Below are 17,146 nucleotides of genomic sequence, written 5' to 3'. Positions count from 1 at the left end.
AGGTGGTATCTCATTGTGGTTTTGATTTGAATTTCCCTGATGATGATGTTGAGCATTTTTTCATGTGTCTGTTGACCATCTGGATGTCTTCTTTGGAGAAGTGTCTATTCATGTCTTCTGCCCATTTCTTCACTGGATTATTTGTTTTTGGGGTGTTGAGTTTGGTAAGTCTTTATAGATTCTGGATACTAACACTTTATCTGATATGTTGCAAATATCTTCTCCCATTCCATCGGTTGTCTTTTAGTTTTGCTGATTGTTTCCTTTGCTGTGCAGAAGCTTTTATTTTGATGAAGTCCCAAAAATTCATTTTTGCTTTTGTTCCCTTGCCTCTGGAGACTTGTTGAGTAAGAAGTTGCTGCGGCCAAGGTCAAAGAGGTTTTTTGTCTGCTTTCTCCTCGAGGATTTTGATGGCTTCCTGTTTACATTTAGGTCTTTCATCCATTTTGAGGTTATTTTTGTGTATGATGTAAGAAAGTGGGCCAGGTTCATTCTTCTACATTTCGCTGTCCAGTTTTTGCAAGACTATTTTCTGTCTGAAGAGACGGTCTTTATTCCATTGGATATTCTTTCCTCCTTCGTCAAAGATTAGTTTGCCATATGTTTGTGGGTCAATTTCTGGGTCTCTATTCTGTTCCATTGATCTGAGTGTCTGTTTTTGTGCCAATACCATACTGTCTTAATGATTACAGCTTTGTAATACATCTTGAAGTCTGGGATAGTGATGCCTCCAGCTTTGGTTTTCTTTTTCAGGATTGCTTTGGCTATTTGGGGTCTTTTCTAATTCCATACAAAGTTTAGGATTGTTTGTTCTAGCTCTATGAGAAATGCTGGTGTTATTTTGATAGGGATTGAATTAAATAGGTAGATTGCTTTGGGTAGTATCAACATTTTAACAATATTTGTTCTTCCAATCCAGGAACATGGACTATTTTCCCCTTTTTTGGTGTGTGTCTTCTTCAATTCCGTAAGCTTTCTATAGTTTTCAGTGTATAGTTTTTCACCTCTTTGGTTAGATTTATTCCTAGGTATTTTATGTGTTTTGGTGCAGTTGTAAATGGGATCAATTTCTTGAATTCTCTTTCTGTTGCTTCATTATTTTGTATAGTAATGCAACCGGTTTCTGTGCATTGATTTTATATCCTGCGACTTTGCTGAATTCATGGATCAGTTCTAGCAGTTTTTTGGTAGAATCTTTTGGGTTTTTCATAGAGTATCATGTCGTCTGCAAAGAGTGAAAGTTTGACTTCTTTCCAATTTCGATGCCTCTTATTCCTTTGTGTTCTCTGATTGCTGAAGCTAAGACTTCCAATTCTATGTTGAAAAACAGTGGTGACAGTGGACATTTCTGTCGTCTTCCTGACCTTAGGGGGAAAGCTCTCAGTTTTTCCCTGTTGAAGATGATATAAGCAGTATATGGCTTTTGTGAATTTGAGGTATTATCCTTCTATCCCTACTTTCCTGAGGGTTTTTATCTAGAAAGGATGCTGCATTTTGTCTAATGCTTTCTCTGCATCTATTAAGAGGATCACGTGGTTTTGTCCTTTTATTGTGATGTATCACATTGATTGATTTGCAGATATTGAACCAGCCTTGCATCCCAGGTATAAATCCCACTTGATTGTGATGAATATTTCTTTTAATCTATTGTTGGATCTGGTTGGCTAGTATCTTATTGAGAATATTTGCATCCATGTTCATCAGGGAAATTGTCCTGTAGAACTCCTTTTTAGTGGGGTCTTTGTCTGGTTTTAGAATCAAGGTAATGCTGGCCTCGTAGAATGAGTTTGGAAGTTTTCCTTCCATTTCTATTTTTATGAACAGCTTAAAAAAATAGGTGTTAACTCTTCTTTAAATGTTTGGTAGAATTCCCCTGGAAAGCCATCTGGCCCTGGACTCTTTTTTATTGGGAAATTTTTGATTACTAATTCCATTTTTTTACTGGTTATGGGTCTGTTCAAATTTTCTATTTCTTCCTGTTTCATTTTTGATAGTTTATATATTTCTAGGAATTTGTCCATTTCTTCCAGATTGCCTAATTTGTTGGCATATAGTTGCTCATAATATTCTCTTATTATTGTTTTTATTTCTGCTGTGTTGGTTGTGATCTCTCCTCTTTCATTCTTGATTTTATTTATTTGGGTTTTTTTCTTTTTCTTTTTGATCAACCTGGCTAGTGGTTTATCAGTTTTGTTAATTCTTTCAAAGCACCAGCTCCTGGCTTCATTGATCTGTTCTACTGTTTTTCGGGTTGTTTTTATTTTTGTTTTTGATAGCATTGATTTCTGCTTTAATCTTTATTATTTCCCATCTTCTGCTCACTTTATGTTTTATTTGCTGTTCTGTCAATGTAAGGTGTAAGGTTAGATTGTGTATATGAGACCTTTCTTCCTTATTTAGGAAGGCCTATATTGCTATATACTTCCCTCTTATGACCACCTTTGCTGAATTCCAGAGGTTTTGGGCTGTGGTGTTATTTTCATTGGCTTCCATATACTTTTTAACTTCCTCTTTAACTTCTTGGTTAACAATTCATTCTTGAGTAGGATGTTCGTTAGTCTCCAAGTATTTGTTGTCTTTCCACATTTTTTCTTGTGGTTGATTTCGAGTTTCATAGCGTTGTGGTCTGAAAATATGCACTGTATGATCTCGATCTTTTTATACTTACTTAGGGCTGATTTGTGTCCTAGTATATGGTCTATTCTGGAGAACGTTCCATGTGCACTGGAGAAAAATGTATATTCTGCTGCTTTAGGATGAAATGTTCCGAATATATCTGTTAAGTCCATCTGGTCCAGTGTGTCATTCAAAGCCATCGTTTCCTTGTTGATTTTTTGCTTGGGTGATCTGTCCAGTGCTGTAGGTGGGGTGTTGAAGTTCCCTACCATTATGGTATTATTATCAATGAGTTTCTTTGTGATTAATTGATTTATATATTTGGGTGCTTCCACGTTGAAGGCATAAATGTTTACAATTGTTAGATCTTCTTGGTGGATAGACTGCTTAATTATGACATAGTGCCCTTCTTGTTAGAGTCTTTTAAAATCTAGATTGTCTGATATAAGTATGGCTACTCTGGCTTTCTTTTGGAAAGAAAGCATGATAGATGGTTCTCCATCCCCTTTCTTTACAATCTGAAAGTTGTCTTTAGGTCTAAAGTGGGTCTCTTGTAAACAGCATATAGATGGATCTTGTTTTCTTATCCATTCTGTTACCCTATATCTTTTGATTGGAGTGTTTAGTCCATTGACAGAATGAGTACTGGAAGATATGAACCTATTGCCATTCTGTTGCCTGTAGAGCTAGAGTTTCTGATGGTGTTCTCTGGTCCTTTCTAGTCTTTGTTGCTTTTGATCTTTTTGTTTTGTTTTATCTTTTCTCCCCAAATTTCTTGCAGGGCTGGTTTAGTGGTTATGAACTCCTTTAGTTTTTATTTATCTGGGAAACTCCTTATCACTCCTTTTGTTTTGAATGACAGTCTTGCTGAATAAAGAATTCTTGACTGCGTATTTTTCTGATTCAGCACATTGAATATATCCTGCCACTTTCTAGCAAGTTTCTGTGAATAGGTCTGCTGTGAACCTGTCTTCCCTTATAGGTTAAGGACTTTTTTTCCCTTGCTGCTTTCATGATTCTTTCCTTGTCTGTGTGTTTTGTGAATTTGACTATGATATGCCTTGGTGATGGTCAGTTTTTGCTGAATCTACTGGGTCTTCTCTGTGTTTCCTGGATTTTTATTTCTGCATCTTTCCCCAGGTTAGGAAATTTTTCTGCTATGATTTGCTCACACAAACCTTCTACCCCTTTTCCTCTCTCTTCATCTTCTGGGACTCCTATGATTTGGATGTTATTCCTTTTTAATGAGTCACTGAGTTCTCTAATTCTTATATCATGCTCTTTTGCCTTAGTTTCCCTCTTTTTTTTCTGCTTCATTATTTATTGTCCATAAGTTTGTCTTTTATATGGCTGATTTGGTGCTCTGGTTCATCCATCCTTGCCTCTGTGGCATCCATTAATGATTGTGTCTCAGTTGTTGCATTTTTAATTTCATCCTGACTAGATTTTACTTCTTTTGTCTCTGCAGAAAGGGATTCTATGGTTTTTTCAGCCACATCTAGTATTCTTGTTATTTTAAATTCTGGTTCAGACATCTTGTTTATATCTGTGTTAAGTTCCTGGCATTTCCTCCTGATCTTTCTTTTGGAGTGAATTCCTTTTTTTTTTTTTTTTTTTTTTTTTTGCCATTTTGCAGGAAGGAAAAGAATTAATAAAATAAATAATTAAATTTAAAAAATTAAAAACACAAAAAATAAAATAAAGGAAGCTAGATCCTAGGTGTGTTTTTGTCTGGTTTTTGAAAGAAGCTTGATAGGCTAGACAAGAAAGAATAAGAAAAGGAAAAGTTAAAAAAGAAAAAGTTTTAAAATATTTTTAAAATGTCTACAATAAAATGGAATAAGATGGAATGAAGAAAGTAAAATAGACTAAAAACTTTTACAAAAAATGATAAAAAAATATAGTAGAAAAAATTAAAAATCTTTTTTTATAAAAACAGAAAATAAAAGTAATTTTTTCCTCTTTCTGTGTCCAAGAATAAGAAAAGAAAAAAAAATGAATAGATGAACCATCGAACAGAATGAAAGACTTTCCCCTAGAAGTCAAACTGTGAAGCACTTTATAAGTCTGTACACTAAGCAAGAAGAGAGACGTGTGGTCATTCTCTAGGGCTTGATTGATGCAGTTTGATGGGATTTTGTGTAATGGCACTGTTCTCCTGTAGGTGGTGCTGCTTAGCTTACTGTGGTGGATCAGTGTGGCCTGCGTATGCATGTATGCCATGTGCGGGAAAGGTGAAAATGGCATCATCCAGCCTCCCAGTCTCTAGCATCAGAACTCTGTGCTCTCACCAATTGGCAATTAAGCACCCCTCCTTTGTCTTCAGCTTCTTTCTACTCCCTCCTTCTACGCTGTCGGTGACCAAGCCATCAGCCTGCCAAATGTCACTTCCCTCCTGTTAGGGTCAGGGGTAAGGCAGGGTAAAGATAGGAGTCAGAGGCTAAACAATTTTAACAAAGGCTTTATTTGGGAACTAAGGTCTCGGGTGAGGTTCCATGACTCAGGGAGAGAGAGAGAGAGAGAGGTCAGGGAAGTTGCACCCAGGTGTGGTGGGGTGGGGTTTTTAAGCTGCAGCAGTTCCGGGTTTAGGTCCGGGTGGGCCTTTTTCGTGTCAGGTTGTGCTGTGTCTCGGTGATTGGTTGACCTTCAATTCATTCTGGCACGCTACTAGGGGCTTTTCATTGGTTTGCACTGGCAAGATGGCCGTCCCCTCTACTGTGGTTCCAAGGACATCCTAACACCTCCCGAATTTCATCTCACGTGGGGCTGTGTTTCCAAACCCCTTACTTCTGAGCACCCTGCAGCTTGAACCCACTCTGGCCCCCTGGGGGAGGGCCTCGAGCAATGGCCAGATGCTGGCCTGTTCTCTGAGCGTGCTCATGCAACCGTGCCTCTGCAGAGGCCCTGAGACTGCGGCCAGGTGCTAGCCAGCCCCAGAGAATTTTTGTGTAATTGTGTAGCAGCAGTTTAGGGACTATGGTAAATCACAACACACATCTGGCACCAGGCTTCATGGCACCCTAGCGTTGTGGTAGGGTCCCCTCCCTAAGGAGAGGGGAGAAAAAGGAGAGAAAACTTCAAGGTAACCTGGCTATGTGCCTCCGTGACATCCCTCTTGACTTTGTAAACGGAGACTAATCAGACTGCATGTTTATTTGTGTTACCATATATGGGAGACAAATAAATAGAAAATGTATAAAAAACTATGCCATGTGAGGTTCAGTGCTCAGTTCTTTGGGTACAAAACCAACTGAGCGGTGCTGGCACGAATAAAGTTGCTTCCTGGAAATCAAAAAGCCTCAGTGTCACGACTCTGGGAGAATCCTGCTACGGCATCTTAGCTTCAACACCAGCAAACATGGCTGTAATCTGGGGTCCGCTGGGCCCTTTGCTTGTGGGGAGGCCACACAGCCTCTACCAAATGTCCTCCCTGCAGGGGAAGTACTTCCCCTCCATGTCGCCCTAGGACACTTCGGACCTCACTGCTCCTGGAGATTTGCCCTTCCTATCAGAGCACCGCCAGGTATCCAGGTATCGAGCTGCAGAGCTCTGTATAAACCCTCTCCTTTCTCCTTTTCCCTTTCTTCAGTTCCTTGCAGGTGTTCCCACTCTTTCTCCTAGTCGCCAGCTGCTTTTGCGGGGAGTGCTTTTCCTGTACTCTTCCCTGTCTCTGCCCTCGGCAAAAACAGCTCCCCACCCTCCGTGGCTTCTCTCTCCCCCAGTTCATCTCTCTGTGCCCTGTGCTTGCCAAGTTCTGTAGCTCAAGTTATGCAGATTGTTGCATTAGTCCTCAGATCAATTTCTCTAGGTGTGCAAAATGGTTTGGTGCTGATCTAGCTGCATTTCAGGGACGAAAGAAGCAGAGAATTTCCATGCTGCTCTGCCATCTTCCCCACTGTTTTTTTATTTAAAACAATTTTTTTTAATGTTTTTTTTATTTTTAAGAGAGAGAGCATGAGTGGGGGAGGAGCAAAGAGAGAGAGAGACACACACACACAGGATCCGAAGCAGGCTCCAGGCTCCAAGCTGTCAGCACAGAGCCCAATGCGGGGCTCGAACTCACAAACCATGAGATCATGACCTGAGCTGAAATCGGCACTCAACCGACTGAGCCACACAGGCACCCCAACCATTGTTTTATTTTTAATTACAACATTGAATTTATTTTGAGACTTCAAGTTGCACTGAGAGAGGCCACAGATTTTGGTATTTTTCCTCAAGTATGGAATAGAAAAGTTGAGAAAGAAGACTGGCATCCAACCAAGTCAGGAAAAAGATAAGCTGCCACTTGTTGCTAGCAGTGGTCATTTTTCTGGAAGTTCTGGACAATATCAATATGAAAAAATGAGTTTATATAAATACTAGGATGTGGCCAAGTCATAATTTGCAGCTTTTTACATGTTTCAGCTGCAGCCAGTTAGGAAATATAATAGAAAAAAGACTCCACTCACATTAGGACTAAATTGACAATAACTAGGAAACCATTTAGAAAGAAATGGGATTGGACTTTGTGTGAGATGAGTTAGCAGTGAGCACATTGGTGGCAGTGTCTGCTAGGGAAGGGGGAACAGAATTTCATTTCCTACATTGTTTAACTTATTTTCCCTAGCTGCATGTATTATTACCTGCATAAGAAAATACATGTTTATGGGAATGCAAGCTGGTGCAGCCACTCTGGAAAACAGTACAGAGGTTCCTCAAAAAACTAAAAATAGAACTACCCTATGACCCAGCAATTGCACTACTAGGTATTTATCCAAGGGATATAGGTGTGCTGTTTCCAAGCAACACATGCACCCCCATGTTTATAGCAGCACTATGAACAATAGCCAAAGTATGGAAAGAGCCCAAATGTCCATAGATGGATGAATGGATAAAGAAGATGTGGCATATATATATATATACACAATGGAGTATTACTCGACAATCAAAAAGAATGAAATCTTACCATTTGCAACTATGTAGATGGAACTGGAGGGTACTATGCTAAGTGAAATTAGAGAAAGACAAATATCATATGACTTCACTCATATGAGGACTTTAAGAGAAAACAGATGAACATAAGGGAAGGGAAACAAAACTAATATAAAAACAGGGAGGGGGACAAAACAGAAGAGTCTCATGAATATTGAGAACAGAGGGTTACTGGAGGGGGTGTGGGAGGGGGAAATGGGCTAAATTGGTAAGGGTACTAAGGAATATACTGAAATGATTGGTGCACTATATGCTAACTAATTTGAATGTAAATTTTAAAAAAAGATTTAATTATTTAAAAAAAAAAACATGTTTAAAAATCTAACCACAATTCTAAATAGAAAGGTAGTCAATATAAATCAATAAAGCCCCCAAATTCCAAATTTCCTACTAGTATACATTCATTTCAAGTAAATAATATACTTATTATTTTATTTGGGAAATTAAATACAAAAATACATCATATAGTTTAAGTTCGGGAATGCTGCTGGGCTGGCAACACAGCAATGTGCTCCACAGCCATGCATCCTCACAGCAGACCCGTGTGGACTGCTGGGCTCACCTGGCTGCATGCTTCCATGTGCTCTGGGAGTAGAATACAAGGGAGTGGCTACAGACCCACAGTTAAAATGGCAACATCATCCACCCCACTCACTAGGGAATTTTTCCCTATTGTTTATCCATAGAGATTTAGGTGAAAATCTGATCCAGCTACAAAAATTATGGGTTGAAATTCTTTTGATAATGAAAATAATCTGCAAAGGACAGCCTATGGACCTAAGTAGGTCTACTATGAAAATATACAAATTCACATCCCAAGTAAAGTCTTTCTATAACTTGGTTTCTTGAATATAATTTTGGACAGAAACATTTCCCATGTAAAAATGAAACTGCACATACAGCATATGCCAGGTGCTGGGGTTATCTGGACTTTCAAATTTGAATGCCTCTTTCAGATTACTGGGCTGCTTGTGCAGGGGCCGGGTGGAGAAAGGCCACAGACTACCAGATAGGAGCACTCTATGCCTCTCCAGCCACTACTGTTCACATTTCATCAAAAAACAGAAGATGCCCTCCGCTTCATGTGACTTTTTAGTCAGTGTGAATCTGGGTATGGGGGAACTTGCACAAAGTTCCTCTTCTAGCCCCAGTTTCTATTTCCCTCTTCCAAGTGGTGATACTGGTAGCCACCTCACAAATTCACAAGCAGACAAGAGCCAGACCAGGCATTGCTATCGGAAATGGGCAAAATCCACTGTGTCCTTCCTTTCTGCCTTCCCAAATAGCCAGATGATACATATTATTGTCATTAAACATTACATATACTGAGAATTTTGATAGACCATCAGCTCCACCTGCCCAGGTTGATTTGGAAACACATATCCCATATTGAGGAGGGCACCTTTTGGGATGAGCACTGGGTGTTGTATGGAAACCAATTGGTCAATAAATTTCATATAAAAAAAAAAAAAAAAAGGAAACACATATCCCAGAAATCCAGCTTGGGGCCTACACAATGCACATCACCAGAAACAAAAGATGCAGAGACCTACCTTCTCCCTATACAGCAAGAGATTATTTAAAAGAAATTCAGGAGCACCAGGGTGGCTCGGTTAGGTGTCTGCAGCTCAGGTCATGATCTCACGGTCCATGAGTTTGAGCCCCACATCAAGCTCTGTTGTCAGCTCAGAGCCTGGAGCCTGCTTCAGATTCTGTGTATCCCTCTCTCTGCCCCTCCCCTGCTCACACCCTCTCTCTCTCTCTCTCTCAAAAATAAACATTAAAAAAATAGAAAGAAATTAAAATGGCGGTGGGGTGGCTGGGGGCAGGGCAGGGGCAAGTGTGACTTTTTGGCCTCTTGTCCTCCAGGGGCCCCCTGGACTTCATGCAGGTACCAGCACCATAAAGATGTAGACTTCAGAGCAGGTCTTTGACTACCCATGGGAAACTGTTAAAACAGCTGCAGTGCAGAAATAACCCAAAACCTATGAACCCAAGCATGGTTGCAACCGATGTACTGGACAGACAGATCCCCCTGGAAAGCTGCACAGCCATAGACTTCTCAGTACAGAGGAGACTGCCTTCCATTGTGAAATCTATTGGTGCAGCAAGAACTAAAACATGTGCAGAGGAGATCCTGGGAAGATGGCGGTGTAGGAGGATTCTGGGCTCACCGCGCGTCCTGCTGATCACTTAGATTCCACCTACACCTGCCTAAATAACCCAGAAAACCGCCAGAAGACTAGCAGAATGGAGTCTCCGGAGCCAAGTGCAGACGAGAGGCCCACGAAAGAGGGTAGGAGGGGCGGCGAGGCGGTGCGCGCTCCACGGACTGGTGGGAGGGAGCCGGGGAGGGGGAGGGGCGGCCCGCCTGCCAAGCAGAGCCCCCGAGTCTGGCTTGCAAAAGCGGAGGGGCCGGAGTGTGTTCTGACAGCAAGGGGGACTTGACATCTGGAAGGTTATAAGCTAACAGCTCTGCTCGGAGAACGGGAGGGCTGGAGGACAACAGGAAGGAGAGTTGAGCCCCAGATGACAGAGCTCAGCTTGGCGGGGAACAAAGGCGCTTGCCAGCTCCATCTCCCTCGACCATCCCCCAGCCCAAATCCCAAAGGGAACCAGTTCCTGCCAGGGAACTTGCTTGCACCACGCAAACACCAAACGCTGTGCTTCTGCAGATCCATCCCTCTGGCAGGTCTGACTCCCTCCCAGTGCTGCAGGGCCCCTCCCGAAGCTGATCTCCGAAGGAAAAGCGAGCTGAACCTGCCCCTCCCGTCCCTGTGCACCTTGCCGATCTACCCCAGCTAATATGCCAGATCCCCAGCACCACAAGCCTGGCAGTGTGCAAGTAGCCCAATTGGGCCACGCCACCCCACAGTGAATCCCACCCCTAGGAGAGGGGAAGAGAAGGCACACACCAGTCTGTGGCCCCAGTGGTGGGCTGGGGGCAGACATCAGGTCTGACTGCGGTCCCGCCCACCAATGCACGTTATTCAAGACAGCACAGGGGAAGTGCCCCGCAGCCCCGCACCACTCCAGGGACTATCCAAAATGACGAAACGGAAGAATTCCCCTCAGAAAAACGTCCAGGAAATAACAGCTAATGAACTGATCAAAAATAATTTAAACAATATAACAGAAAGTGAATTTAGAATAATAGTCATAAAATTAATCGCTGGGCTTGAAAACAGTATAAAGGACAGCAGAGAATCTCTTGCTACAGAGATCAAGGGACTAAGGAACAGCCAGGAGGAGCTAAAAAATGTTATCAATGAGCTGCAAAATAAGATGGAGACAACTACGGCTCGGATTGAAGAGGCAGGGGAGAGAATAGGTGAACTAGAAAATACAATTATGGAAAAAGAAGAAGCTGAGAAAAAGAGAGATAAAAAAGAATCCAGGAGTATGAGGGGAAAATTAGAGAACTAAGTGATACACTAAAGAGAAATAATATACGCATAATTGGTATTCCAGAGGAGGAAGAGAGAGGGAAAGGTGCTGAAGGGGTACTTGAAGAAATAATAGCTGAGAACTTCCCTGAACTGGGGAAGGAAAAAGGCACTGAAATCCAAGAGGCACAGAGAACTCCCTTCAGACGTAACTTGAATCGATCTTCTGCACGACATATCATAGTGGAACTGTCAAAATACAAGGATAAAGAGAATTCTGAAAGCAGCTAGAGATGAACGTGCTCTAACATATAAAGGGAGACCTATAAGACTCGTGACTGATCTCTCTTCTGAAACTTGGCAGGCCAGAAAGGAATGGCAGGAAATCTTCAACGTGATGAACAGAAAAAATATGCAGCCGAGAATCCTTTCTCCAGCAAGTCTGTCATTTAGAATAGAAGGAGAGATAAAGGTCTTCCCAAACAAACAAACACTGAAGGAATTCATCACCACTAAACCAGCCCTACAAGAGATCCTAAGGGGGATCCTGTGAGACAAAGTACCAGAGACATCGCTACAAGCATGAAACCTATGGACATCACAATGACTCTAAACCCATATCTTTCTATAACAACACTGAATGTAAATGGACTAAATGTGCCAACCAAAAGACTTAGGGTATCAGAATGGATAAAAAAAAACAAGACCCATCTATTTGCTGTCTACAAGAGACTCATTTTAGACCTGAGGACACCTTCAGATTGAAAGTGAGGGGATGGAGAACTATTTATCATGCCACTGGAAGTCAAAAGAAAGCTGGAGTAGCCATACTTATATAGGACAAACTAGACTTTAAAGGCTGTAACAAGAGATGAAGAAGGGCATTATATAATAATCACAGGATCTATCCATCAGGAAGAGCTAACAATTATAAATGTCTATGTGGCGAATACGGGAGCCCCCAAATATATAAAACAATTACTCAAAAACATAAGCAACCTTATTGATAAGAATGTGGTAATTGCAGGCGACTTTAACACTCCACTTACAGAAATGGATAGATCATCTAGACACACAGTCAATAAAGAAACAAGGGCCCTGAATGATACATTGGATCAGATGGACTTGATATATATTTAGAACTCTGCATCCCAAAGCAACAGAATATACTTTTTTCTCGAGTGCACATGGAACATTCTCCAAGATAGATCACATACTGGGTCACAAAACCGCCCTTCATAAGTATACAAGAATTGAGATCATACCATGCATACTTTCAGACCACAGTGCTATGAAGCTTGAAATCAACCACAGGAAAAGTCTGCAAAACCTCCAAAAGCATGGAGGTTAAAGAACACCCTACTAAAGAATGAATGGGTCAACCAGGCAATTAGAGAAGAAATTAAAAAAATATATGGAAACAAATGAAAAGGAAAATACAACAATCTAAACGCTTTGGGATGCAGCGAAGGCAGTCCTGAGAGGAAAATACATTGCAATCCAGGCCTATCTCAAGAAACAAGAAAAATCCCAAATACAAAATCTAACAGCACACCTAAAGGAAATAGAAGCAGAACAGCAAAGACAGCCTAAATCCAGCAAAAGAGGAGAAATAATAAAGATCAGAGCAGAAATAAGCAATATAGAATCTAAAAAAACTGTAGAGCAGATCAAGGAAACCAAGAGTTGGTTTTTTGAAAAAATAAACAAAATTGAGAAACCTCTTGCCAGGATTCTCAAAAAGAAAAGGGAGATGACCCAAATAGATAAAATCATGAATGAAAATGGAATTATTACAACCAATCCCTCAGAGATACAAACAATTATCAGGGAATACTATGAAAAATTATATGCCAACAGACTGGACAACCTGGAAGAAATGGACAAATTCCTAAACACCCACACGCTTCCAAAACTCAATCAGGAGGAAATAGAAACCTTGAACAGACCCATAACCAGCGAAGAAATTGAATCAGTCATCAAAAATCTCCCAACAAATAAGAGTCCAGGACCAGATGGCTTCCCAGGGGAGTTCTACCAGACATTTAAAGCAGAGATAATACCTATCCTTCTCAAGCTATTCCAAAAAATAGAAAGGGAAGGAAAACTTCCAGACTCGTTCTATGAAGCCAGTATTACTTACTTCCTAAACCAGACAGAGACCCAGTAAAAAAAGAGAACTACAGGCCAATATCCCTGATGAATATGGATGCAAAAATTCTCAATCAGATACTAGCAAATCGAATTCAACAGCATATAAAAATAATTATTCACCATGATCAAGTGGGATTCATTCCTGGGCTGCAGGGCTGGTTCAACATTCGCAAATCAATCAACGTGATACATCACATTAATAAAAGAAAAGATAAGAGCCATATGATCCTGTCAATCGCTGCAGAAAAGGCCTTTGACAAAATCCAGCACCCTTTCTTAATAAAAACCCTTGAGAAAGTCGGGATAGAAGGAACATACTTAAAGATCATAAAAGCCATTTATGAAAAGCCCACAACTAACATCATCCTCAGTGGGGAAAAACTGAGAGCTTTTTCCCCTGAGATCAGGAACACGACAGGGATGTCCACTCTCACCGCTGTTGTTTAACATAGTGCTGGAAGTTCTAGCATCAGCAATCAGACAACAAAAGGAAATCAAAGGCATCAAAATTGGCAAAGATGAAGTTAAGCTTTCACTTTTTGCAGATGACATGATATTATACATGGAAAACCCGATAGATTCCACCAAAAGTCTGCTAGAACTGATACATGAATTTAGCAAAGTTGTAGGATACAAAATCAATGTGCAGAAATCAGTTGCATTCTTATACACTAATAATGAAGCAACAGAAAGACAAATAAAGAAACTGATCCCATTCACAATTGCACCAAGAAGCATAAAATGCCTAGGAATAAATCTAACCAAAGATGTAAAAGATCTGTATGCTGAAAACTATAGAAAGCTTATGAAGGAAATTGAATATAAAGAAATGGAAAAACATTCCGTGCTCATGGACTGGAAGAATATTGTCAAAATGTCAATACTACCCAAAGGTATCTACACATTCAATGCAGTCCCAATCAAAATTGCACCAGCATTCTTCTCAAAACTAGAACAAGCAATCCTAAAATTCATATGGAACCACAAAAGGCCCCGAATAGCCAAAGTAATTTTGAAGAAGACCAAAGCAGGAGGCATCACAATCCCAGACTTTAGCCTCTACTCCAAAGCTGTAATCATCAAGACAGCATGGTATTGGCACAAAAACAGACACATAGACCAATGGAATAGAATAGAAACCCCAGAACTAGACCCACAAAAGTATGGCCAACGAATCTTTGACAAAGCAGGAAAGAATATCCAATGGAAAAAAGATAGTCTCTTTAACAAATGGTGCTGGGAGAACTGGACAGCAACATGCATAAGATTGAAACTAGACCACTTTCTCACACCATTCACAAAAATAAACTCAAAATGGATAAAGGACCTGAATGTGAGACAGGAAACCATCAAAATCCTAGAGGAGAAAGCAGGAAAAGACCTCTGTGACCTCAGCCGTAGCAATTTCTTACTTGACACATACCCAAAGGCAAGGGAATTAAAAGCAAAGATGAACTACTGCGACCTATGAAGATAAAAAGCTTCTGCACAGCAAAGGAAACAATCAACAAAACCAAAAGGCAACCAACAGAATGGGAAAAGATATTTGCAAATGACATATTGGACAAAGGGCTAGTATCCAAAATCTATAAAGAGCTCACCAAACTCCACACCCGAAAAACAAATAACCCAGTGAAGAAATGGGCAGAAAACATGAATAGACACTTCTCTAAAGAAGACATCCAGATGGCCAACAGGCACATGAAAAGATGCTCAACGTTGCTCATCAGGGAAATACAAATCAAAACCACACTCAGATATCACCTCACGCCAGTCAGAGTGGCCAAAATGAAAAAATCAGGAGACTATAAATGCTGGAGAGGAGGTGGAGAAATGGGAACCCTCTTGCACTGTTGGTGGGAATGCAAATTGGTGCAGCCAATTTGGAATGCAAACTGGTGCAGCCACACTGGAAAACAGTGTGGAAGTTCCTCAGAAAATTAAAAATAAACTTACCCTATGACCCAGCAATAGCACTGCTAGGAATTTACCCAAGGGATACAGGAGTACTGAATCATAGGGGCTCTTCTACCCCAATGTTTATAGCAGCACTCTCAACAATAGCCAAATTATGGAAAGAGCCTAAATGTCCATCAACTGATGAACGGATAAAGACATTGTGGTTTATATACACAATGGAGTACTATGTGGTAATGAGAAAGAATGAAATATGGCCCTTTGTAGCAACATGGATGGAACTGGAGAGTGTTATGCCAAGTGAAATAAGCCATACAGAGAAAGACAGATACCATGTGGTTTCACTCTTATGTGGATCCTGAGAAACAGAAACCCATGGGGGAGGGGAAGGAAAAGAAAAAAAAAGAGGTTACAGTGGAAGAGAGCCAAAGCATAAGAGACTCTTAAAAACTGAGAACAAACTGAGGGTTGATGGGGGGTGGGAGGGAGGGGAGGGTGGGTGATGGGTATTGAGGAGGGCACCTTTTGGGATGAGCACTGGTGTTGTATGGAAACCAATTTGACAATAAACTTCATATATTGGAATAAAAATAAAACATGTGCAAGAACATTCTGTAGTGGATCCTACAGAGAAAACAAAGGGATTTTAATCTATTAATGTTTTATTTACAAATATGGCTTCAGTAGGTGAGACTTCTATACAAACCACATCCTCAGGACCCAGATAAAACTGTTTTGACTGAAGAAGCCACAGTCACCATGAAAGGAATGAGTCTCAGCAGTTACCTTGAATGACTGATGACAAGTGTGGGATCTTCAAATGCTAATAAGGCCAAGAAGCAATGGAATGGGAATACATAAATTCAATGCTGAGATTGAAGAATTGGCAGGTTTGGCGAGAGGGAGAATAGGGACACCAATGGTGGCAGCATTTGTAGGGAAATGACAAGGAAAGTTGGTTTGTGACACCTGCTCCCCCAGGTCTCTGCAAGCTGGAATATATTTGTTATTTAAAAAATAAAACTATATGTTAGGCAGAGTTTTTTTTAATAAGTTGAAGAAAAGCTATATGAATTTTGATCAAAACAAAGAGGTGCAGGGTTTCTAAACCAAAGGGATCATCTGAAAGTAGTATTGTTTGAAATGACCATCTAATTTTGAGGATTCCAGTATTCATGTAAAAATTTAACACATTTTGAAAAGGACTTAAAAATCATATTGGCATTATTAAATCTCCTTTAGAATTTGCAAGCTTTTCATGCACTGGAACTCTGGCTTTAGACCAACCCCAGAACAAAGCAGAGCCACCTAAATACATATAATTACCCGACTGTGGTAAATACACGTCATGTTCTTGCATGAGGAAATGCTCTTGATTATTTTCATTTCATTCATTCACTCATCCATTCATTCATTCATAATGTTCACCTATTTCTGAGAGAGAGAGAGAGAGAGAGAGAGAGAGAGAGAGAACGTGAGCAGAGAATGGGGAGAGAGATTGGGAGACAGTATCCAAAGCAGGATCTACACTGACAGCAGAGAGCTCAATGTGGGGCTCAAACTCACGAACATGAGACCATAAGGTCATGAGATCATGACCTGAGCCGAAGTCAGACACTTATTTTTTTTAAGTTTTATTTTTATTTAAGTAATCTCTTCACCCAACATGGGGCTCAAACTCAGGACACCTGAAATCAAGAGTTGCATGCTCTTCCAACTGAGCTAGTCAGGTGCTCCTAAAGGAATGCTCTTTAAAAGGAGAAGTTGGGGCGCCTGGGTGGCTCAGTCGGTTCAGTGTCCGACTTCAGCTCAGGTCATGATCTCACAGTCTGTGAGTTCGAGCCCCGCGTCGGGCTCTGTGCTGACAGCTCAGAGCCTGGAGCCTGCTGTGGATTCTGTGTCTCCCTCTCTCTCTGCCCCTCCCCTGCTCATTCTGTCTCAAAAATAAATAAAAAACATAAAAAAAATAAAAATAAAAAAAAAATAAAAGGAGAAGTTGCATAGTTTTAAAAGACATATTAATTTGTATAAAATAACTTGCTCTGCTATAGACCACCATTAAAAACCACAGTGTTTTCTTTTGGTACTTAAATGACATT

General features: G+C 40.6%; 1 pseudogene; it reads left to right on the top strand.

The window, feature by feature from the left end:
• Positions 1 to 8,071: 8,071 nt before the first annotated feature.
• On the top strand, positions 8,072 to 16,131 carry LOC122467061 (annotated as a pseudogene).
• The last annotated feature ends 1,015 nt before the right edge of the window (positions 16,132 to 17,146 follow it).

The sequence above is a fragment of the Prionailurus bengalensis genome, chromosome A3 (genome assembly GCF_016509475.1).
Source record: "Prionailurus bengalensis isolate Pbe53 chromosome A3, Fcat_Pben_1.1_paternal_pri, whole genome shotgun sequence".
Taxonomy (NCBI): domain Eukaryota; kingdom Metazoa; phylum Chordata; class Mammalia; order Carnivora; family Felidae; genus Prionailurus; species Prionailurus bengalensis.
The sequence above is the reverse complement of the archived record's forward strand: the minus strand, read 5'-3'. Positions and strand labels throughout refer to the sequence as shown.